Consider the following 27,246-nt stretch of genomic DNA (forward strand, 5'->3'; position numbering starts at 1 on the left):
AAATTATATCCAAGGCTAAATTTTAAAAAACGTTTTGAACAGAATCATTAAAAATTTTTGAACTGAAGTAAATACATTGAGATACTATAAGACTACAGGTGATTTAAACTTACTTTTTATATTTTTGTATATAAAGTTTAAATGTGTTCAACTGAATCTTTAAAAATTTTTGAAGTAAATACATTGATATACTGTAAGATTATAGGTGATTTAAACTTACTTTTTATATTTTTGTATATAAATTTTTATAATGAACAAAAACTTCTAAAATAAAAAATTTTCTACTCACAGTCCTTTAACTTTTTAAAAAAGACTTCTTTAAATGAATATTTTAGATTTACAGAAAAAAATCAAGTAATACATAGATTCAGATACACTTCCTCCCACACACACACACACACACACACACACACACCCTTCCATTAAATTTAAATGTTGAAGTCTTCATATTCCGACCATGGGCAGTTTGACAGCTCAGAGCTAGAGATAGATGAAGGAGAAGATAGAATAGAAGAAGGAACAAACAAGATTTGGGAGTGTGTGCACTTGACTGATTTGCATGCAGTACAATGATGTTAAACAAGTTGCTGAGTTAGACAATGAACTCTGAGAATGGGAAGTGAAGGCAAACTTTCAGATGAGGATTGAACTAGCCTGAACTCTGCCTCTAGCATTAACTGTGGTAAGGGAAAGTATTCAAACAATAGCTGCATAATAACATGATGGGGATACTGCTGATGAAGTTCAAACGCTAGGCAAATTTTTGAATAGCTGAGTATCTCAAATTTCTCCTACCCTTGAATCCTAATTCACAAAGAAATTAAATTGTGATTTCAAATAATAAAGGCCTACTACTATGTCTAATGGTTATCTCTGGTCATGATTTAGAAAACTGAGGAGATTCTGATATCAATACCTATGACAGATTAGTCATCTTAAATCTATCAACACTAGCTTTTATTGATAAAATATTACCTATTTTAGGTGTCATAATAATTCTCCATTGTAGCAATATGAATAAACCACATTAAAAAATTTCTAGTCTACTATCGTTGGGGCAAAATCAATGAAGTAAACAGGTACTAAGATTAAATCTACTGAATTGGCTGAAATCATCTGAAGATGAGGTTTCCCTCCCCAACCCACCGCCAACTATAAGTATAGTGATAAGTCAAAATTCCAGAAAAATCTTTTGATGAAAACACCAGCAGAAATTAGAAAACTCAAGAAACAACTTTACTTCCTGTGTAGTTCCTTATTAATCACCATGACTATCCTGTGGGAAGATTATCTTGAGTTCTTTTTGAATGACTGTAAAAGCCCCATATATCCAAACAATTCTTAAAAATCCACTTTTCAGCTGGGCGCAGTGGCTCATTCCTCTAATCCCAGCATTTTGGGAGGCTAAGGTGGGTGGATCAGACCAGTCTGGCCAAAATGGTGAAACTCCGTCTCTACTAAAAATACAAAAATTAGCCGGGAATGGTGGCAGGTGCTTGTAATCGTAGCTATTCAGAAGGCTGAGGCAGGAGAATGGCTTGAACCCGGGCCTGGGAGGTGGTTTGCAGTGAGCCCTGATCGTGCCATTGCACTCTAGCCTGGGTGACAGAGCAAGACTGTCTCAAAAAAAAAAAAAAAAAAAAAAGACACCCTTCAAATCTGCTTTATCTTTTCCTTTTTTTTTTTTTTCGAATCTGCTTTATAGTTGGCAACAACCAAATAGAGCTTTTAATAAAGTGTTAAAGGGTGCTGGGCTCTGTCCCAGGCTAAAACAATATACAATATGAAATACCTGTAAATGAACTGGGAAATGGTATCCAGTTACCTTTCTCCTATAAGTGGAGCTCTGAGGTCCACATGAGCATTCAAAAACGTTAGGGTAAGAATATCCTAAAGCACAAGTATATTTGATGATAGTTACTGGTGAGGAGTAATTATGCAGGATGATCTTTACAAAATTCTCTTTCTCCTGTAAGTGAAACTGTCAGGTCCATATGAGCATAAAAAAGCTTTAGGTTAAGAATATCCTGAAGTGAAAATATATTTGATGATAGTTACTAAGAAGGGCTAATTATGCAGGATGATCTTCTTTATGAAATACACGGATGGCCCTAAATGGTTTTAATCCTCGTTGAAGTTTACATGCAAATATCCATGCAGGCATACACTCAGACACTGAAAAAGAATAAAAGCACAATGAACTTTGCATGACTGGGAAGACCATGTAATTAAGGAAGACCTCTTTATTCCTTATTTAAAATACACCTTTAAAAGTTAGCATTCTGACCAAGATATAAATCTCTTGGGATTCTCAGTGGGCTAAACATCACAGCACTTTGAAACAGAATTCCAAGTTATGATTTCAGGGTATAGCCCCAAAGCTACCCTTCTATATACAGGCAGAGATATATCCCCTGACTAAAGAACAACTAGTAAAAGATCAGTCTCCAATTTCAAAGGTGATGAGAGTAGGGTAAAAAAAAAATCTACAGACCCAAGGTGAGGTTTTATCTCAAACTCCAGTTGAGATGTCCAGGATGATGCTTTATATTTACATTATATAGGGATTATCATTTGCAGGTTATTACAGGAATGCCTCATTTGAAACACAGAAAATAGAAAATTATTTGACAATTTTTTTCACTTCTCCCAATTTAGTAGATAACAAATACAATTTAAGATGCACTGAAAACGCATTTATTCATTATATTCAATGGATGCCTGAGAGTATTAGGAATTAATTCTCCCAGGAAACCCAGGTTACGAAAAACTGATCTTAATTTCCATCCACTTCTAGGGATATAGGATTAAATGAAATGCCCCTGACTCTGAAAAAAACGGGGAAATATTTCAGCAAAAAGTTCACAGAGGAAATTGAATTAACTACAGAATAATGAGCCATCATATCCTTAGAGCAAATTATTTTTTGAGAAGCAGCACAGCCTCATGTTTAAGAGTACAGATTGTGGAGTAGTCCCTAGACAAAAATCCCAGCTCTTAGTATCAGCCTGACACCTTAAGAAAATGACTTAATCTCCACATGCCTCAGTTGTCTCATTTATAAATGTAAATAAAAACAGTAACCACCTCATAGAGTTTAAGGATTAAATAAGTATATAAAATAATTAAAACAATGTTTGGCATATGGTTGTGGTAAGTGCTTAGTATAAACGCTTATCTTCACTTTGAGTTCAAGTACAACTACTCTTATCACTATAATTTTTTCTACTTTACTACTACTGCTATTACTATAAAGCTGAAAATAGTGATTACTGGCAGTTGACTTGTGTTCCCTCAGGCTCAGTAGATTTTCTGAAGTTTCTTTATCCAGCTTCTGGCTAGAATGGAAAAACAAAAACAACTGGAAATAACAATGCTTCTATCCAAACAAGAAAAAAACAAGATAAACTACACAACTGTAACTTCTGAAGCCATCAGAGAGCTGAGGTCCCAGGCCAACCAAGTGGCCTGAAATCCAAGGAAAGATAGGTGCCATAAAAGAGAGATGGATCCAAGCTCTGCATCACCTGTGGCAGAGCATGAGAGGAAGAGATGCTCAGCACTATACAAGTGAATAAGAATAATTCAGTTATGAATTTTAAAGGTTTGCTCAAGATCAAATGTTGGCTAACATCAGAGTACAGGAGCCTTGGGAGCCACAGCCCCCGGGGATGGTTACCTTCACTCACAAACTTTTTCCCATGAACCTTGTTGTAGGTTGAATAACAATCCCCAAGAGTCCATGTTCTAATGTCCTGAACCTATGATTACATTACCTTGTATGGTAAAAGGGATTTTGCAAATATGATTAAGGATTTTGAGATGAGGGGATTATTCTCTATTATCCAGTGTGCCTGATATACTCACAGGAGAGAGTACTTATAAGAGAAAAATAGGAGTCAGAATCAGAGAGATAAATAGACATGACTATATAGCTGCAAGAGGTTGGAGTGATGCAAGGAAGGGATCATGAACCAAGGAGTACACAACACCTCCGATGCTAGAAAAAGCATGAATATCGGTTCTACCCTCGAACACTCTAGAAGAAACCAGCCTTGCTGACACCTTGACCAACTGAAACTGGTTTTGGACTTACGTCTTCCAGAATTATGAAAAAATTTTGTGTTGTTTTAAGCTACCAAATTTGTGGTAATCTGTTCCAACAGTCATAGTAAACTAACAGACACTTCCACCAGGTACTCAAGAAAAAGATTCAGACAAGGTGGGCGATTAGAAAGAGCATTCACTGGCCAGTGGTATAGACCTGGAGAAGGGAGGAGCCACTACGGTGGGAAAGACTCAAAGTCTCACCCAGACCCTTCTCCTTTAGGAATAAAAGCCATTATGTCATTAAAAGAAAGGCTGTAAACCTTGTTGCCACACAGGGCACAGAGCAATCTCACTGTGAACAGAAAAAATATATAAGAGGAAAAAAAATCCTCTACTCCTAGAGGAGTGACAGGAAACATTTCTGGGCCCAGTATACTACACCTATATCCTTTAAAGGCATCCTACCCATGACAGTCAGAAGGGAACTCTCTAACAAGATTTGCCAAAGATGAAAGCCAGAATAAGGCTGCCACAGGAAAAAGGGCCAGGAACACTGAAAAATGCCTAACTCAAGAACCACAGTTGTCATTCTCTGGAGGCTGAAGGCTGAGTTTGAATGAGGAAAACTAAGAACACCCTTGGCTAATACCACCAGACCAGCAAGCACTGAGTACACGTGACTGCAGTCTATTGCTAAGTAAGAGGAAAGATAGTGGAATGGGGCTTCTTCAGTAGCACAGGCATACAGAGAAAGGTGAAATTTAACAGGGGAGTACAAATGCCAAAAAGCACTCTGGCATTACAACCTCACATAGGCAAGAGTAAAGAAATCTGCAGCCTTGTGGTACCCTGAGGTAAGCAAAGCAACACGAAAATATAAGTCTAGCTCAACTCCAGATTAAATTGACTCAACTCCTCCACACTAAAAGCCTTGAAAAAGAACAGGTGTGCCCTTTTCAGGCATAAGTATTCTATTCAACTCATGATGTACAACATTCAAACAAAAGTTAGAGGCACATAAAATGAAAAAGAAAGAAAACCCACTGTCAAGAAACAAAGCAATCACAGAACAAACTCTGGGATGATGGAGATACTAGAGTTGCAATTAAACTATAAATCATTAACAAAAATATACATGGAAAATCTTCCAATATTTTGATATGAAATACACTTTTAAATAACCCATGAATTAAATAGAAAGTCATAAGGAAAATGAGAAGTTTAGAGTCAAAAGCCTGAAAGCTAGTTTTGCTTGGCAGGGCTGTATCACACTTTCTGACTACAGTGAAAATAGAGATCACTGTCTCAGGGAGCTAATAGTTTCAGTGCTATTTCAGAGCATCTAGAATGTTGCTATGCCAATCTGGTTCAAGGGTCACGATTGGGGGGAAAAACACCCTTTAACTGGTCTGTTATTTTACATATAGAGCTTTTAATAATTTTGAGTTTTTCAGCAACCTAGGCTTCAACATTTTATAATATATTGGCAAAGACAACTGTTATCTCCTCTTAAAGGCTCTAAGAGTCAATGACCAGGTTCAGCTAGTAAAGAATGGAGCTCTTGGTCTCATGACATCTTCACATTACAACAACAAAAAGAGACTTCAAAAAGCAAGCAATTCGTTGGGTTTAGATGAGTTATATGTGGGGCACATGCGAAAAAGGCAGGGGATACTTAAATTCTGAGGTACCATTTCTAAATTGTTCACCTACTGATTCGGAATCTTCAAGAATGAGATCCAGGCATGTTTTTACTTATTTTTCTGTAACTCCTTCTACAGGTGATATTTTTGCATCTCTAGCCAAGCTGAAAACCACCATCTTAGTACTTTAACTTAAAGGGCTTTATGCATAAAGCAGTGATTGTCATTAGTTGCCAGACCAGCAGTATCTGTGTCACTTGGGAACCTACTGGAAATACAAATTCTTGGTCACCACTTCAGAATTTTAAAACAGAAACCCTTTTAACAAGACTTTCAGGTGATTCGAATGTGCCCTAATGTTTAAGGACCACTGTCTTAAAATAGAGCAAATTCTGCTGGGATGAAAGTAACCACAAAGGAAAAGGAATAGAAATAAATACAAAACAGACAAAGGGGGTAAAAGACTAATCATAATTATTACACAACTTTAAAGTGAATCAGTTGACGTACAACTATGCAGAGATGATTATTACTTATATACACAGATATTTCGGTCAGCAAAACAAATTTTAAAAATGGCAGAGTATTAAAATCTCATCTTTAGGCTCTGCTACACAATAATTAAATTTCTCTGAGTTGGCCTGTGACTCCAATAAACCAAGGACAACTACTTAATTCTTTCAGGTGTTCAATTCCTATAGAACATGATTTCCTTTTCCATTAGACCTCTTAAGATCATTAGCTTGTACCCAAGGCCCCATTCTACCTGTTCTCTTAAACCTACATCACACATGACTCATATGGGCCCACCTTGTATCTTTATTCCCATCTGTTTATTCCCTTGAAGGATTTACTACCTCCTAACTCAATCTCCTAAAACCTACTCACACTTCAAGATTCATTCACCTGTCACCTTGGTTTATATGAAGACTTCTCCTTTATCCTTTTAGGAATGACTCCATGATCCTATGAATTCTTCTGTCTCTTTATAGACTCTCTACATAACAATTTAAAGTATAAGTAAGTGAATGTCTTTTCGTATCTTTAATATTAAATAGATTCAACAGTAAATCTGGTGAGAAGAAACAAACACAGGAATCTTACTTTTAAAAGGAAAAACTAGATTCCATAATTTCTTTATAGTCACAAGCTTCAGAAAAAGTCAAACAAATCTTCGGTCAATGTGCTCAATGCTCTATATGAAACTCAACTTTTCTTTAAAAAAAGATCTACATTTACAGAACATGTCACAACAAGGTCCTTGATATTATCAGGCAAATTTGCAGTTCTTTAATAATTGACATAAATGAGTAACTTGAAAAAAGAAAAATATGGGTCTGGAAGATTTCAGTCACTTATAAGGAAAGTTATTGACTGATATAATTTCACTTGCTTGTGACTAAATCCCACTGATTTAGTCCTTTGTAGGCCTATCTTACTTGTGTAGCTATCTTGTGAGTTTGATTCACTGGGCAATCACAGGGATTACCTACCAGTTTCAACCAAAGTGGAACTTCTCCTCTTGCTATGATTCATAGAGAACATACTTAAAGAATTACTTTTATGTAGTTTGCTCAATCACTTCTCACAGAGCTCAACTGGTTACCTATTTATGAATTAAATCACACTTAAGGTCCATGGCTTCATGCGTAATCTTAAGTATAAAAAAATGACACAAACATAAAGAATGCATGAACAGGCCAGGCATGATGGCTCATGACTGTAATCTCAGCCCTTTTGAAGGCTGAGGTGGGCAGATCACCCGAGGTCAGGAGTTTGAGACCAGCATGGCCAACATGGAGAAACTCCATTTCTATTAAATATACAAAATTAGCTGGGTGTGGTGTTGCATACCTGTAAGCCTAGCTACTCAGGATGCTGAGGCAGGAGAACTGTTTGAAACCGGGAGGCAGAGGCTGAGGTGAGCCAAGATCACACCTTTGCACTCCAGCCTGGGCAACAAAAATAAAACTCCATCTTAAAAAAAAAAAAAAAAAAAAAAAAAAAAGAATGCATGAATAATTCCACACTAAAGTCACATCATAAAGTCACAATTTTAATAGTATATTCATGAGGCAATTATCAACCATTCTAATATTTTACTCTTCTAATCATAATACTTTTCTCAAATTTGCCTAAGTATTTTAAGAATATAGACATATGTTAAGTACCTCATTAAAAAAGGTTTCCAGAGTTCTGAATTGCACTTTTTACTTGTTTTTTTTTTGTCCTTTTTTTTTTTTTTCCCCTTTTTGTGAAGAATGGGGTCTCCCTATGTTGCTCAGGCAGTCTTGAACTCCAGGGCTCAAGCTGTTCTCCCACGTCTGCCTCCCTCTAAGTGGTGGGATTCCAGGTATGAGCCACCATGCCCAGCTGAATTTCACCTTTTAGAGAAACCATGATGTGTTGAAATACAATCCAAAGGAAAACGGTAAGAATTAAGAACATAGTATCTATGAAAGGCAGAGAAAACTGGATTATTCACTTTTTTGTCCCTAAATTTTTTCTCTTGCTTTTACCAAAGAACTAAAGGTAGGATGCAAAAACAAATTTTGGTTAAATAAGAGCATGCCCTTGCTTTGGACAAAATTAAATATTATGATAATGATATGGATAAATGACATCCATATCGTTTATGTATTTAATAAATAAAATTATTATAATAATCAATATGGATAAATGAAAAAGGAATTGCATTGGGAAGAGATAAATTCTGGACTTGGTAGTTTAATTTTCAGATAATAATACATCCGAGAAAACAAATTTTAGAAGAACTTTTTTTTTTTTTTGAAACTTTACAGGATTTTAAGGAAAAAAGTCCAGGTTACACTAAATAAATCTTTTAAAATTTCTGGTAAACCATTTGGGTTACACTAATAAAATTGTGTAATTTTAATTTAATAAATTTAGTGTAATCCAAAATCATAGTGATAAAAACAATAATCATAGGCAGTGAGTGACAATCTAGTTCCAAATCTATTCTTCCTTACTCTAGAGATCTACAGGGTAAGCAAGGCAGTATTTTAAAAGTATCATTTTGTACATCTATCTATCAATGTATCTATCTATCTATCTATCTCCCTCCCTCTCTACTTACCTACCTACCTACCTACCTACCTACCTAACCTATCTCTTTTTCTAAATGTGACGTACTTTCAAAGAATATTTTAATGGCTGCTATTGCATTTAAAAGCAGTTTCATGTTAATTAAATGAAACAAGTAGACTGCTAACCAGTATAAAAACATTTATAAAAACAAAGTAATGGCCGAGTACAGTGGCTCACGCCTGTAATCCCAACACTTTGTGTGGCTGTGGTAGGCAGATCACCTGAGGTCAGGAGTTCGAGACAAGCCTGGCCAACATAAAGAAACCCCATCACTACTAAAAATACAAAAATTAGCCAGGCATGGCGGCAGGCACCTGTAATCCCAGGCACTAGGGAGGCTGAGGTGGGAGAATTGCTTGAACCTAGGAGGCAGAGGTTGCAGTGAGTTGAGATAGTGCCACTGGACTCCAGTCTGGGCGACAAGAATGAAACTCTGTCTCAAAACAAACCAACCAACCAAATATATTATGATAAAGGCAAAAAAAAAAAAAAAAAAGTAGGATAGAATCCAGAGGACTAGCAGAAAGGTTAGCTTTAGAAAGAAAACAGGATCACCAAGAAAGGAGAGGGAAGGGTGGCAAACAGTACACATTTCTGTCTGCTGACTTCTGTTTCCTATGTGAAGTAGCTGAAGTCATTTGTTAAACACGAAGGAAGAAGAGAAGTGATGGGGTCAGAAGCATAAGGAGAATGGAAAAATGTGTTGTCAGGCATGAAAGTTCAAGCTGACTAGGAAAACAAGAAGAGACTGTCAGACAACGAGAGCCTAGTTTATAATGATACTCGGCAAATTTAAAAAGATATAATATACAAAAGTCAATGAATTGTTTGTGCCTCAGTGAACATATCCTTATACCTTATTTAGTATAATGCATAACTAGTTGAAATTACATACACAAAAAGCTGATAACTTTAATGTTTTGAGGAAGAGATTTGATGTTTATTTCATTTGAATATGAGTTGCTCTACTCAGTGGTTGTTCCTGATAAAAGGTTTGTCTTGGGTTTTTATCTGCTGTGGTTGGCTAAAAGTTATTTATATCTAATTAATTAACCTTTGCATATGTCTGTGGTCAAAATGAAGCTCTACTTAAATGTTACATTCATGAGATTAACGTACTTAAAATGTTGTTAAAGACTTTTATTTTATTCAGAGTCCTACCATCCTAAAATAACACCATGCTCATTTTTTGCTCCCTTCTAATCTCTAGCCACTTAATATGTAACAATTTAGTTGCATATATTTAGGACATAAAAGAGATTTCTTCATTTCTATGTAAGTATCTTATAACCTATAAATCTATAAAACTTACATAATTTGTAATACTGATTTGCTATAGTATATCACCCTCTCCTATACAATGTTTTCAGTTGTTTTTATTTGGGCAGTTACATGTTTTTGGTGGGGATAATTTTCCTACTGTAACTATTGCTATAAACGTCTTTTTGTATTAGCATTTCTTTCTTTGACTATTTCCTTACAATAAATTCCCAGGTGGAGGGTTATTATGATTTTTAAAAAATGTTCGCGACTAACAAAATCAAAACAGTAAGAAAACAGAAATTCTTCCTTAAAATGAAAAGGCAAGATTATAAATGAAATACATTAAATGTATAAAAGACATTTCGAATGGCTGAAAACCAAAAAATACTGTTATTTTCATTAGTTATTAATGTATAAAAATTTGACAATTTATCACGTGGGAAATAGGTCAGAGTGTGTGCAGAGAGTGTGTGTGTGTGTGTGTGTGTGCGCGCGCACGCGCGCGTGTGTGTATGTGAACAATACACATTATCTTCTGAAGTTAATACAGTCTGCCCTCCATATATATGGGTTCCGCAGCAATGGATTCAACCAACCGTGGATGGAAAACATTTGGGGGAAAAAAATCCAATAAAAAATAGCAATACAACAATAAAAAATAATACAAATAGAAATATAGTATAACAACTATTTACATAGCATTTACACTGTATTAGGTAGTATAATAAGTATCTAGAGATAATTTAAAGCATACAGGAAGATGTGCATTGGATATATGCAAACATGATGACATTTTACAGAAGGGACTTGAGCATCTTCAGGTTTTGATATCCAGGAGAGGTCCTGGAGCCAATGCCCCATGGATGTGGAAGGAGGACTGTAATAACAATAACTCTGCAAAGTTATATTTTATACTGAATGAAACAAAGTGGACTGTTCTACAAATCAGAACTTGCAAAATTATGTTTTATAAACAATAATTGCCTTGGGTAACTTTTAATGGTGAGTTTCAAGTTATACATTTTTAAATCTTTTTGCCCCCATTCAACTTCTTAAAAATAATAATTTTCCTACATTATTTCTTTATTATTACATATTTCCAAATGTTTACTCAATGCCAGAAAAGAGTGACAGTCTCATACATGTGCCCATGTATATCACACACACGCAACACACATACATGAAGTAAGAGCCAAATGAAGTCACATAGAGATTATTAAGTGAGAAGACCACTGGGAGTCAAATAAATAGTTGTGGTTATAATCCACAATATAATCATCAATAGTCAGTAAAAAGGGTAATTGCATGGGTAAAGACTCCTTAGAAGTCAATCATTTGAGCAAAGCCAAAGATTATGGCCTAATATCATAGTACCTATATCTAAAACAACAATAACAACAACAAACCAGATCAAGAAAGAAGGGCAGGGTTTTCTACTACCATAAAATCATCCCAGAAAGCTAAGTTAGGAGTTAACAAATTTCTTTCAGAATAGAGTGAAAAGGGGACTCAGGCACTTTACAAAGTAAAGTATACCCTTATTTCTTTTATGCTGCCCAAAACTGGATTAAGATGTAGTGAGATCTAATTTAACTGACTAGATATTACCCAAACAGTGAAAATTAGCAAAAACTAATAGTACATACATATTTTTAGACTGAAGATAACTCAGAGATTTCAATTAAACAGGTACTATCCTTCGAAACCCAAGAGGATTGACAATTAAGGGTAATAAAACTCAAGTAAGAATTTAAAATGTATCATACACGTAGAACAAAGCCATGAAAACAATGAATTAAATTACTGTACAAATTATATTAAAATTAAGGATGACAAAAACTACCATTCCAATCGAACCAAAGTTTCAACGTTTTATATATAAAAATAATATAGCTAAGCCAAGATCCCATTAATAGCTGATCATTATAACTCTTAAAATATTAAATAAGTAGCACTAATTAAAATCCACAGATTCTTGTTTCAACTTGGTTATGTACTCGGGTGATATTATGTGATAAGCATTGGCTTGGGACCTGGAACACTAAAATTAATTTAATTATTAAAAATTAGTGCACTTATATACTAAGAATCATAGACTGACCAGGACATATGGACTAACTGTAAGTGACTGAGAAGCCCTCATCCCGGAGAAAAAGATGAGGTTATTTCAGACAGAAGGTATAACATAAAGTATAATAAAGACAAGATGGCATAAAAGCAACAGAATAGTTTTAGAAAGGAAAAAAGACAGACTCAAGCTGAGTTTGGAGGGCCTTATAAGCCATGCTATAAAGTCTAGATTTACCTTGCAAGAAATGGGAAGCCTCTGGACAAATTTAAGTACAATAGTACCAAATTCATGCTTTAGTAAAACAACTGGATACAGACTAGAGGTACTCAAACTAGAGAAGGTGTTGGCTATTGCAACAATCTAGGAGAGAATTGATGAAGAAGAATAAGCACTATATATTTTTATTCATTTAATCCTCACAGCAATTCTACAGGTAAAAATGATTATTATCCTCAATTTACATTTGAGGAAAATAAAGCACAAAGATTATGTAACTAGAAAAGTTACAACTAATAAGTGCTGGGTGAAAATCTGACCCCAAATAACAAGGCTCCAGAATCCAAGCATTTAACCACTTTTTTTTTTTTTTTTAATTATTATGGCTACTGATAAGAACCAGGGTAAAAAACTGTACTAATCAGTAGCAAATCCCAGCACTCTAGAAGGACTGCTAGAATCTAGGAGTTCAAGACTAGCCTGGGCAATACAGTGAGACCCTGTCTCTTAAAAAAAGAAACACACAAAAATTAGCCAGACACACACCTGCAGTTCCCACACTCCAGCCTGGGCGACGACACTGTGAGGCCCGATCTCAAAAAAAAGAAAAAAAGAAAAGAAAAAATAGTGTTTTAAGGAGGAAGGTTGGTCACCAATGTTTAATGTTGAAATTAGGCCAAATAGGATGAGTATTTAGAAAACTAAGAAATGATTAAATTTAGCAATTCATTATTCACCACTGATGTCTACAATAGAAACAATATTTTTGCCTTTAGAATTAATCACCAAACATGTATACAACAACCTCAAGATCTAACACATGACACAAAAAGTTACATCAATGATAGCTTCAACATGTTTTCAGTCCTGATATTCAAAAATTAACAAAATAGAGCCTCTGAAAACTAATCAATTGTTTTAAATCAATGGAAGAATATGACATTCTGGTAAAGCAAAACAGTATTTTTATATTAAGCTAATATCACAATGTGTAATTAAAAATAATTTTTAGATGACACAGTATCTCAGTAAATCTTTGAAACATGTCAAGAAAACCTGTACATAAATCAGCTATAGGGCTAAGACAGACAATTTGCTTTTCCTGGCTAATATATCTGTTGTCTATTTCGTAACATATCAAATTTGTTTTTATTCATTCAGACATAAATATCACAACACAGAAAAAGGTAAATTTCAATTTGGAAACATACCATTAGCAATTAAGCAAAAACAAACAAAAATCCCAACAACCTCAAAGAAAGTATCTGCAGCTTATACAAAGATATGTAATAAACTCATTTTTAAAAAAGAAAAAAAATCTCCAAAGATAAAGTGGCACAGGATATGGAAAGGTAATTCACAGATATGAAAATTCAAACTGTTCATCAATATATGTTCAACCTCATTGTTATAAAACACAACAAAAATGCGAATTTTCATCCATCAAATTGACAAAAATCTCTCCTATGACATCATTACACATTCATGTTCAGGGGGTAACAAAATAATATGAATATAACTTTGGCCTAGCACACTTACTTTGAGATAGAAATTAAATAGGAAAAAATAAATTTTCATCAATAGGGAAATATTACAGCAAATGATGATACATCCAAATTATGATATATTTTGTAGCTTAAAAACTGGCTTAGTTCTATATTTACTGAAAAAAGTCCATATGCACTGTGAAGTTTAAAAAAAAAAAAAAAAACCCAAGAGTAAACCCTATAATAGCTAGAATGGGAATGGAAGGAGGAGACCAGCCAGTAGGCTCTGAATATTTTGTTTGTACTTAGAGGAAAGAAGCATGGCTAATTCTGTGCCCTCAAAGGTGCAGGTTTAGAGGATATAAAAATAACACTTGGTCCTTTACAAATAAATTCAGTAAATTAATACTTATGTTCTAGTCCCCATTATCTTCAAAATAAAAGGCTGTGTATGCTGAAACATTTGCTTTTCTAATATTTTTTCAGAATATGTGTGTGTGGGTATATTTTGAAGTTTAAGTTCTAAAATTATTTTAACTCTATTTTAAACAAAGAGTAATGATTGTAAATACTTTGAAGTTCTGTAACTATTTTCACTATAAACATATATTAATGCCTGCAAAAATAGTGTCTTTCAATATATCTTTTCATATCCTACTTATGTAATGTTATACTCCAATAAAAACCACCACAAATTGTGCTGTTTAAGATAAAGTTCTCCATAAACCTCGGCTTGAATCTACCTATTGCTCCAAACAGATGTCATATCTTCTCCTCTGAAATGCCTTCCTCCATTATTTTCTCCTAGCTTAAATCTAGCCCATTTTTGTAAAGCCCCACTGGTTTTTATTGGCAACCACTCATTTTTACAATTATCTTACTAAGTGATTATATCCCACATAAGAATTCCCATTAGGTAAAATTAGGGAAAGCAGGCCAGGCGCAGTGGCTCATGCCTATAATCCAGCACTTTGGTAGGCCAAAGCAGGCAGATCACAAGGTCAGGAGTTCGAGACCAGCCTGGCCAAGAAGGTGAAACCCCATCTCTACTAAAAGTACAAAAATTGGCCCAGTGCAGTAGCAAGCACCTGTAATCCCAGCCACTGAGAAGGCTGAGGCAGGAGAATTTCCTGATCCTGGGAGGTAGAGGTTGCAGTGAGCCGAGATGGCACCACTGCAGTGCAGCTGGCAACAGAACAAGACTCCGTCTCAAAAAAAAAAAAAAAAAAAAAAAAAAAAAAATTAGGAAAAGCAGATTATTTCTATATAACAACTTTCTGTGGCTTTCTAGTCATGACGCTATGGGATGGGGGTACAGGGAGAAAGAGCGACATAGCTAAGGGGAAACACTATGTGTAATAAAGGAAAATGAGGAAATACCTATTTGATCAGGATAAACTGAGTATATTTAGTGATCTCCAACTCTTTAACTCCTAGTAATTGTGATATAAGGAACACTGGGAAGTACAAGTCAACAATTCAATGTTATTAAATCAGAAAGGCACTGAACGCAGAGTTTATAAACCAGAAAGCATCAACAGTCAAATAACAAAGGAAAATGCAGCTTATCTGCAAATAATGCAAAATAAACACTGAAACTGTAAGGGAAGAAAATTTATAAACTTGTTATGCTAATTTAGAAAGAACTAAAACAGAATTCATTTTATTTCATGCCCTTCCATTATGGTTTTATTAAATAGATGTTTTGTTTTGTTGTTTTATTTTGTTTTGAGATGGACTCTTGCTCTGTCATCCAGGCTGGAGTACAGTAGCGTGACAACAGCTCACGGCAGCCTTGGTACCTCCCAAGCTCAATCAATCAATCTTCCCACCTCAGGCTCCTGATTAGCTGGGACTATAGGCACATGCCATTATGCCCAGCTGATTTTTTTTTAATTTTAGAAGAGAGGAGGTCTTCATACATTGCCTAGGCTGCTCTTTAACTCCTGAGCTCAAGCAATCCTCCCATCTTGGCCTCCCGAAGTGCTGATATTACAAGTATGAGCCACTGCACTCAGCCAAACTGATTTTTTTAAGGCAGTCAAGGATATCTAGCATCCAAAGTCTCCTATTAGAATTCTATGTACACCAGTAACTTCTAAAAACCAGTTTTCTGGTTATAAAAGATACTTTCACTATCAAAAACCTATAGAGAAAAGCTTTAAAATAAAATAAAAATATTAAGATCACAAATCTTAAACAAATATGGGATAATTTTAACTTAAATGAAGGTTTTCCCACACAGGAAATACTCTTTTTAAATGGCTGAATAAGAGGTTGAATAAGAGGAAAAAAATTTATGGTATATTATTATTTAACCATTCTCGTAATACCAGGCATTTGTGTTGTTCCAAATATTTTTCACTATTATAATAAGCACCATAAAGAATATTCTTAGATAAAAATTGTGCTAATTTCAGAATATTCCTCTGGAAAGAGTCCTACAAGTGCTCTTACTTTACAAATAGTATTGTCATGCTTAATGCCTTTGATTCACATTGCTAAATTACTCCTCAGAAAAGTTTTACTACTTTAATTTTCTGCTACCAGGGTAAAAGGGTATTATAACTTTCTGTGTGCTCATCTCATTTTCCAAACTAGAATGACACATTTCTTGCAATTACTTCTTTTATAGTTTCATATATAAATGTATATATGTATGTATACACACACACATTCACATATATACATATAAACACATACATACACCCATATATATATATATATATATATATATATATATATATATATTTATTTAATTTCAATAGTTTTTGTGGTATAAGTGGCTTTTGGTTACATAAATAAAATGTATAATGGCGAAGTCTTAGATTTTAGTCTATCACCTTAGGCCAAATCACCAGCAACACTCTAAAAATGACAACAGTTTCTTAGACATTTCTTCATTACGGCTGTAGCACAATAAATACATGGATTAGTAATATTAAGTAGCTATTTCTGCTATATTCAAAATTCAAGACTTTATGCTTGATGGCCCTCTAATGCACCTGCTCATTGGACATGCTTTAATCACATCACTAACAAAGTCCTTCAGACATTTTTAGCTGAAACCATTAGGATATATATCCACAGCGCAGAATGTCCTGAATAGCTCTTTTGATCTAGACAAGAGTTGTTTGCAAAAAATTAAATAAGATAAAATGAAGACAAAGAATTGTTGAACTAAATGTAAACCCTTCTATTTTGAGACATCAGGGAGAAAAAACAGCAGTTAATGTTAATTTAAAAACTAAATCTAATCTACACTCACAGAGTTCCATAAAGAACAATAAAATCTACTGAAAAAGTTAACTTAGTTGAGGGAAAAGGAGCTACTGATGCCATACTGTCTGAGAAACTTCAACCCCAGTTTCCATTCCCTTAATTGAAATTGCAACTTTTATGAAAAATCCTATAATTCTCAGGAAAATAAAAGCCAAAGTAGCGTTTAGTCAGTCACCATCCAATACGTTTTTAGTGAGATGCTAACAAATACGCATGTGCAATATAAGTTATCAAGTTTTCAAAAAAATTTACTGTTTTTTAAATCATGATGTGATAATTATTTGTAAATAATAGGTACTCCATCCACATCAACACTAAAACTGAAAATCTAATGCTATAAAATTCTTAGAAAGTCTATTTTGACAAGTTACTTCCTGTATCCAACTGCACTTGGTATTAGCTCATAGGTGCAAATAAATTTTGCATGGAATAACTTTATGAAACTGATTCATAATAAAAATGTATCCTCTTAAATGACAAGAATTAATCTTTTAGGCCACTGAGTCTATTCAGATTTTTTTTCTTTGTATAATTAGCTCTAGTAATATTCAACAAAAGTGACAATCAAAAGTAGGATACTTTCTGAGTTACATGCAATTGATAATTTCTATGTTATAAAGCTTTCTGGATTATTGGTATGTCATTTATGATCAATGGTTTCTAAGAAAAAAAAAGAGGACAACGACAATGGAGAAAAAAAATTAACTATAAAGAACAAACAAGATCATTTTTGACAATAGAGCTAAATAATTTTTATCCCAATTTGCATACAATGTAAAAGGGGAAAAGCCATGTTCCTAACATACTTTATTAATTTATTTTGAAAACAGAGAGTTCAATTATAAAATTTAATGCTTGGTCACTCTTCCCCTACACTCCTACCCTAACTTTAGATTCTTTTTAATGAAGAAAAAGAAAGTCAGCAAAACAAAATGCCACCATTAAATCATTTTGCAAAATTTTATGTCAAAAAATGTAATAGGAAATACACACATCAAGGGAAAGGTTACTATTCTTCCAGAACATCTTTTCACCTGGTTCATGGTTCATCCTTCTACGTAACTGTGCAGGCACTACAAATGGCTTTTTCCTCTAGGTTTAATGTGGCATTTGAAAGATTATGGCATTTTCAGGAAACCATAGTGCGGTGATTTTAGCAGTTATCTGGTTGAAAGTAATGCTGTGATTTATAATAACTGTTCGGCTTATATGCAATGGTAAAAGCCAGCTACCGAGCCATCTCACAAAGATAACCTAATTCTTGATATTTTATTAATAATTCATGAGGTCAGTGGAGAGAGAGAGCAGAATTAGAAAAAACTCCTATTGAAAGGGAGCATACTAAATATAAATATGTATATATATTTAGTATACTATGTTTAAATTAAATCCTTTTAAGTTCATTGTCACAGGAAGAGCTAATTCAAAAAATGATAATCTTAAATCATCTCAGTTCAGGATAAATGTAATTGCTCCTTGAAACTGTTTCACAGAAAGAATTTAGTCACTGAAGAATTAAAACAAAAAGCAACCATCTATCATACATTAGTAGCTACATAAAGAATAAATGCTAAAAGTACATGCAGATAATATAACTCATATTAAGCTATATATTTTATTCCATTTAAAAGCTCAATTTATTTTGTTTTATAGAAAGAAAAGGACAAACTTTTCAGATTAAAATAAAACATTTCCTACTATAAAACATTTCTTATAAACTTATCTCAATTAGTAATAAATAAAAAGTGACTGCCTTATAATTTTTAATAGCTATATTCTAAAAAATATGTAAGTAAGATCAAAACTTTAAAAATATGATGGGTCAATAATATAATTAAAAACAGCACTATTGGGTGAGAGGCAAATTCTATAAATAATTCAGAATTCCTTGCACTTGAATAATATTTTGCATTTCTGAATTTCTCTGCCTCACTTCTGAAGCATTACAAAATCATGAAATTTGAAAATTAAAAGGGATTTTTAAATCAACCTAATGCATTACTCATTCTATGAATGAGATAACTGGCTCCCAGAGAGGTTATTTGCATTTCTTGTGGTTACAGTCTCTCCCTGGCAGAAACTAAACCAAAATTTCAACCTCTTAATTTTAGCTCTATGCCCTCTCCCCACCATTCTTCCTAGTTATTGACTGAATTTTCAAGTGTGGTTCATTTTTTGTTATTCACTAAAATATTAAATGCACTACCACTGCCCAGAAAAGAGGCAGGATAATCATCCTGGTTTTCCTAGTTAACAAACTTCTCCATGTATGTCAACAATATTAAGGGGAAAACAGGGTTAAGCAAACGACAAGCATCCCATCTAGAGAATAAGTGAAGAAGGATAAATGAGGGAAAAAAGAGGTTGCTTCTCTTCTCTTTCATCAGAAAACAAAAATGTGAAAGCATTTCTATTCAAATATCACAGCGTTAACTAAAATGTCCACATGCCACATACACCCAGGCATTTTAATACTTGAAAAGATCACTCTAAGGTTATGTAATTCTGAGGTTACGTCTTCCTGAAATTTAAGCCTCAGTTTCATGCATGCTGAAGTGAGAAACAACTCAGCGTGCAAAACTTCTCGAATGAGGATAAAACACATTTATTTTATGAAGATTCTGAAATAGACAATGTTCGTACTTGCTAAGCTTACTAAATTTCAACGGGCTGCAATTCTTTCTCTATTACCTTGTATTATTCCACTCATTTAAATGATCCCTCCTCTCAAAACATAGTAATAATAATTTAAAAAAATCTCTAAGATCACGGGCAAATAAGAGGCTATGTATGAGGTATATCTGTTCTCCAAATCATATTCATAAAATGCAAATACAGTATGCCTGAATCTGGCTTTTTTTTTTTTTTTTTTTTGAGACGGAGTCTCACACTGTTGCCAGGCTGGAGTGCAGTGGTACAATCTCAGCTCACTGTAACCTCCACCTCCCAGGTTCAAGTGATTCTCCTGCCTCAGCCTCCAGAGTAGCTGGGATTATTACAGGTGTCCGCCACCATGTCTGGCTAATTTTTGTATTTTTAGTAGAGACGAGTTTCACCACGTTGGCCAGGCTGGTCTCAAACTCCTGACCTCATGATATGCCTGCCTCAGCCTCCCAAAGTGCTGGGATTACAGGCATGAGCCACCACGCGTGGTCTAATCTGGCTCTTTTTTTTTTTTTTTGCACTACTGATTAATTTAAATACTTACCTTTCTAATATTTTACATAATTATGCCTATATATTCAGAGGTTTCTTCAAAGGTTTCTTCAATTTATAAATAGAGCATTAATGTGTGTTGATCTTTAAGACAAGAAAAAGTGAATACAAAAGTATTTAGTAAACAGATGACCATAATGAAAATTACTAATGACCAAAAGAGTGAAAGTATAGATAGTAACACACTATAAATTTCCCAAACAGCAACTTCAATAAATATAGATAGTATTAAATGTAGTATATACGAATTAAATATGACACATGGCATTTTAATATGTGCACATACAACATAAGTACAACTATATATTAATATATTTATATACCACTGAGATACTAATGTATATTAGAATTATCTGAAAAAGATATAATCTTTCCCCCCTCAAAAAAAAAATACATACATACATATATATATATATATATATATATATGTATATATCTGAAGCCTGGGCACAGTGGCTCATGCCTGTAATCCCAGCACTTTGGGAGGCAAAGGCAGGTAGACTGCTTGAGACCAGGAGTTCAAGACCAGCCTGGGACAACATAGCAAAACCCCATCTCTACCAAAAATACAAAAATAAGACCCAGGTGTGGGGGTGTCCAGCTGTAATCTCAGGTACTCAGGAGGCTGAGGCAAGGCTGAGGCAGGAGAATCACTTGAAACCAGGAGGTGGAGACTGCAGTGAGCTGAGATCACGTCACTGCACTCCAGCCTGGGTGACAGAGCGAGACTCCATATTAAAAAAAAAAAAAAAAAATCCAATGACATCTAAAGTTAAAAAGCAGTTGGTGCATTTTAATAAAACCATTTAATAATAAATAAAACTAAACAGCATGCTTAAGAGGATAGAGATTGTAGCACTGAAGCCTCAAAGAACATCAAACGTATTACTGAAAATCACAAAATAAAGAAAATAAAACATCAGGTATGATCATGAAAGGGATGCCATCATTTAGCCTTTAACAAATTACATTTATTAAATAAACTTTTACCAACAACACTGTTCAAATTATGCTGAGACTGTAGAGGTTAAAACCATTGACTCTGTAACCAGACTGACTAAATTTGAATCTCAGTTCCAACATGTTCTAGCTACACAACTTTTAGGCAGTTACTTAAGCTCTATAATTTAGTTTCCTCATCAATTCAAAGGAAATATTAACACTTCTTATTTCATAGGGTATCTAAATGACTTAATACACGTACATAAAATGCCTGATACATACAGATATAGTTTAGATGTTTGTCTCCTCCAAATCTCATGTTGAAATGTGGCCTCCAATGTTGGAAGTAGGCCTGGTGGGCAGTGTTTGGGTCATGGGAACAGAGCCCTCATGAATGGCATAGTAATAATAATAATAATAGTAAGAAAAATAACCTCTTTCCTCTCCATGGCAATCAGTGAGTTCTTGTTAATTCAAAACAAAAGCTGGTTAAGAATCTGGTGCTTTCTCCTCTTTCTCTTGCTTGCTTTCACTACGTGATATGCCAGCTCCCTGCTGCCTTCTGCTATGATTGTAAGTTTACTGAGTCCTTGCCAAAAGCAGATGCTGATGCTATGCTGCTTATACAGCCTGCAGATTCGTGGGCCAAATAAACCTTTTTTCTTTTTTGTTTTGAATTAGTTTATTATGCTTTAAGTTCTGGGGTACATGTGCAGATTATGCAGTTTGCATAGGTATACATGTGCCATGTTGGTGGTTTGCTGCATCCATCGCCCCATCATCCACATTAGGTATTTCTCCTATAGCTATCCCTCCCCAATCCCCCCAACCCCTGCTATTCCTCCCCACTCCCCCACCCCGCCCCCAGACCCCAGTGTCTATGTGTTCTCACTGTTCAACACTCACTTATGAGTGAGACTATGCAGTGTTTGGTTTTCTGTTCTTGTGTCAGTTTGCTGAGAATGATGGATAAACCTCTTTTCTTTATATTAGCCAGCCTTGGGTGCTTCTTTATGGCAACACCAACTAACATAGAGAATTGGTATCAAGAAGTGGGGTGTGGCTATAAAGATGTCTGAAATTCTGGGCATGATGGCTTATGCCTATAATCCCAGCACTTTGGGATCCCAAGGCGGGGCAGATTACTTGAGCTCAGGAGTTCGGGACCAGCCTGCGCAATACAGGTGAAACCCTGCCTCTACTAAAAGTACAAAAAATTAGCTGGGCATGGCGGCATGTGCCTGTAGTCCCAGTTACTCAGGAGGCTGAGGCAGGAGAATCACTTGAACCTGGGAGACAGACGTTGCACTAAGCCAAGACTGCACCACTGCACTACAACATGGGCGACAGAGCAAGACTCAGTCTCCAAAAAAAAAACAAGATATCTGAAAATATGAAAGCAGCTTGGGAACTGGGTAATGGGCAGAGGCTGGAAGAGTTTGGAGGGCTCAGAAGAAGACAGGAAGGCAAGTGAAAGTTTAGAACTTCTTAGAGTATTGTTAAGTGGTTGTGGAAACGGACACTGTAGCCCAGGATGATGAGGTCTCAGATGGAAATGAAGAACTTATTGGGAATTGGAGTAAAGGTCACCCGTATTATTCCCCAGCAAAGAACTTGGCTATATTTTGTCCATGCTCTTGGGATCTTAATTTTGAAGTTAAGACTGATAACACAGTTTTCTGGTAGAAGAAATTTCTAAGCAGTGAAGCATTTAAGATATGGCATGGCTGCTTATAACAGCCTATGATTAGATACAATGAGACACTGGACTGTAGACTTAAAATGACTTAAAGTTGGAACTAATGTTTAAAAAGGAAGCATCCATGTTCAACTGCTGATCATTAACAAAATAAAAATAAAAACAAAAGGAAAGCAAAACACAAAAATTTGGAAAATTTGCAGCAGGCTGTGTGGTAAAGAAGGAAAAGGCATTTTCAGAAGAGGAATTCAAGGTGGTTGTGGAGCAACCATTTGCTAAAGAAATAAGCATGACTAAAAAAGAGACAAATTATAATAGCCAAGACAATGAGGGAAAAAAGGCCTTGAATGCATTCTGGAGATCTTCCAGGCAGCCCAGCCCATCACAGGCCCAGAGGTCTAGGAGAAAATAATGGTTTCAGAAGCCAGGCCTGGGGCCCTGCTTCCCTGCTGAGCATCAGGACACTGCTCCCTGAATCCTGGCTGCTCCAGCTCCAGCTGCCGCCCAAAGAGCCCCAGGTACAGCTCACATCACCAGGTATAGTTCAGGCCACCACTCTATGAGCCTTGGTGTTTTCCACATGCTGTTAAGCCTGCAGGAGCACAGAATGCGAGAGTGAAAAGGCTCAGCAGCCTCCACCTAGATTTCAGCAGATATATGAGAAAACCCTGGAGTCCAGGCAGAATCCTGTCACAGAGACAGAGTTTTCACAGAAAGCCTCTACCAGTGCAATGTGGAAAAGAAATGTGGAGTTGGAACTGTCACACAAAATTATCACTGGGGCACTACCTAGTGGAGCTGTGGGAAGGGGGCTGTTGGCTTCCAGAACTAGGAATGGTAGAGCCACCAGCAGCTTTCATCCTGAGCCTGGAAAAGCCACAGGTACTCAACTCCAATCCATGAGAGCAGCCAAGAATGCTGAACCCTGGAAAGCCATGCAGCAGAGCTGCCCAAAGCACTGGGACCCCACCCATTGCATTAAGTGTGCCTGAGATGTAGAATATGGTATCAGAGGACATTGCTTTGAAGCTTTAAAGTTTAATGTCTGCCTGGCTGGGTTTTGGAATTGTGCGGGGCCTACTGCCCATTTCTTTTGGCTAATTTCTCTTTTTTGACATGGGAATGTTGACCCAATGTCTATACCACCATTGTATCTTGGAAGTGAATAACTTTTTTTTATTTTCTTTTTTTCTTTTTTTGAGACGGAGTCTCGCTTTGTTGCCAGGCTGGAATGCAGTGGTGCAATCTCGGCTCACTGCAACCTCTGACTTCTGAGTTCAAGTGATTCTCCTGCCTCAGCCTCCTGAGTAGCTGGGATTACAGGCATGGGGCACCACACCTGACTAATTTTTGTATTTTTAGTAGAGACAGAGTTTCACCATGTTGGCCAGGATGGTCTCTATCTCCTGACCTTGTGATCTACCCGCCTCGGCCTCTCAAAGTGCTGGGATTACAGGCATGAGCCACTGGGCCCGGTCCTTGTTTTTGATTTTACAGGCTCACTGACAGAATTAACTTGCCTTGAGTCCCCAGTGAGACGCTGGACTGTGGACTTTTGAGTTAATGCTGGATTGAGCAAAGACTGTGGAGGACTATTAAAAAAGGATGATTGTATTTTGCAATGTGAAGGACATAAAATTGGGGGGGCAGTGGTGAAGGTATACAGTTTAGATACTTGTTCCCTTCAAATAACATGCTGAAATGTGATCTCCAATGTTGGAGGTGGGCCTGGTGGGAGGTGTTTGGGCCATAGGGCAGATCCCTCATGAATGCTTGGCACTCAACCCATGGGAATAAGCAAATTCTTGTTGTTAAATCACATGAAAGATGGTTGTTTAAAGGGGCCTGACCCCTCCTCTTTTTTCTGTTGTTCACTCTATGCAAATACTGGTTTACCCTTTACATTCCATCATGACTGTAAGTTTCCTGAGACCTCACCAGAAGCAGATGCTAGTTCCATGCAGCTTGAACAGCCTGCAGAACTGTGAACCAAATAAACTTATTTTTTTATAAACTGGCTAGCCTCAGTTATTTCTTTATAGCAATGTAAACAGACTTACATACACTATAAGACTATATATATTTTATCAGAGTCACTGTTATTTGCTGAATATGGCCTTTACCATTTTTTGTCCACTGTGTCAAGCCCTTTATTTGTACAATATCATTTAATCATCCAGACAACCTACAGCATAGGTACTATTGTTTATTGCTATTTTATAGATAAGGAAGGTAAACCACAGGGAAGATAAAAGCAGAGTTCACAAATAACAAAAGAAGGTTTAAAACCATGATATAGTTTGGATATGTGTCCCACTCAAATCTCATGTTGAATTATAATCTCCAGTGTTGGTGATGAGACCTGATGGGAGGTAACTAGATCACAGGGCTAGATTTCTCATGAATGCATTATACCATCCTCTTGGTGCTGTTCTCATCATGATGAGTGAGTTCTCTAAAGATCTCGTTGTTTAAAGTACACAGCATCTCTCACATCTCTCTCTTGCCCCTGGCCCCTACCATATAACATGCCTTGTCCCCCTTTGCCTTCTGCCATGACTGGAAGTTTTCTAAGGCCTTCCCAGAAGCAAAAGCCACTATACTTCCCTTACAGCCTGTAGAACCGTAAGCCAATTAAACCTCTTTTCTTTATAAATTACTATTCTTGGGTATTTCTTTACAGCTGTGCAAGAATGGACTAATACAACTCAGCAGAACAGTTATAAATCCTCATACTTAAGCATTCATTTTACAGTACCACCTCCCAAAATAATAGACACTTTAAAATTTAATAGAATCTAGGTTCTTAATACAAATTTAGCAGGCTCACTTTTTTAATATCCAAAATTAAAAGTACTGAGTTGAAAAATGAATAAAATAGTATAATTTTTTCATATTAGAGTCACTTTAATATTTCTTTAATTAGAAGTTTTCTTATTACATTAAATTATTTGTGGAAACAAAATCTAACTTATACATAATGAGAAGTGTTTCTTAGGACTATGAAAAACCAGTGACAACAAAACATTTGCAGTGGCTGCCTGATGCTGGAGATGGAGGCTATGACTGTAAACAGGCATAGTAATTTTTGAGGTGATGAAATAATCTAAACACTGGACTGTAATGATTGTTGAACAATGACAAATGTACTAAAAACCATTAAGCGCTACACTAAGCATGCATAAAATTTAATGGGATGAACATTAGATCCCACTAGAGTTGCTTTTAAAAAAGGAAATATGCGCTATTTATCAAAGGAAGTGGATGTTTTAAATTGACTTATTTTCTACTCCTCTAGGTAAATGAGAGAAAATGCAACTGGAAAACTGGCTTCCATTCTAACATATTTAATCAATAAAAATAATCATATTCTACATAATCACAGAGTAGCCTGGAAGAAGATGCTACTGAGAATATGTTTTTACACAGGAGCTTGTGACCAAATGTAAATAAAGAGGTAGCATGGACTAGAGAACATGGAATATTATATAATCTTTGAATATCAGAGCTAGTGTGTTAGGCTTCAGAGAGGTTACAGCCTGAGGTCGTCTCCTAAAATAAGAAAAGTGAGACTCAAAGAGATTTAGTGACTTGCTTAAAATTACAAAACGGGCAGGTGACAAGCTTAAACTAGTTGAGATTTCCTAACTCTCAGTGCAGTAAACAACTACCACAAAAATAAAATTTATCAGTTAAGCAAAAACCATTATTTGTCACCTATTATTTTTGTTTCAAGAAACATACACTCTTTTTAACTTTGTACTCAGTAATTTTTAAAGTTTTAAATTTTCAAAAATAAAACAGATCAATCAGGAACTATTTTAAAAAATGTCCCCACCCAAAAATAAATTATAAACTATTCTAATTGTATAGAGTTGCAAAGGTATACAAATATGGTAGCATAATCAGTAAATTAACAGGCATTTATGCTGAATTAACTGCCTGAGCCATACTGTATTAGACTATCAGGGTCATTAGAAATAAATGGAAGGCTCAGATGCTAGACTCACCTCATGGAAAAGTAAATTAATTCACAGAAATAATAACACAACTTACAAGCAAAATGGATCACAGCATGACAAGGGACTTTAGGAGGGTTCCAAGGACAATCAATGCAAGACAATCAATATGAAGCCATTTAAGTCAGGAAGACTACATGAAGGAAGTAAATACTGACGTAGGCTTAGAAGGAAGAAGAAAATATGCTGAAATACATTACAGACAGCAGAAAAGTCCTACGCAAATAGTTACAGTGAACACTGAAAAGAT

The 27,246-nt window shown here is 35.4% G+C and overlaps 1 protein-coding gene across 15 annotated transcripts in view; it reads right to left on the reverse strand.

Moving 5' to 3' along the window:
* Positions 1 to 27,246, reverse strand: part of PHF14 (PHD finger protein 14) — a 200,824-nt gene that overhangs the window by 81,797 nt on the left and 91,781 nt on the right. The window lies entirely within an intron of this gene.

This window comes from Sapajus apella, unplaced genomic scaffold (assembly GCF_009761245.1).
Source record: "Sapajus apella isolate SASKATOON/1434 unplaced genomic scaffold, GSC_monkey_1.0 scaffold19, whole genome shotgun sequence".
NCBI classification, from domain to species: Eukaryota; Metazoa; Chordata; class Mammalia; order Primates; family Cebidae; genus Sapajus; species Sapajus apella.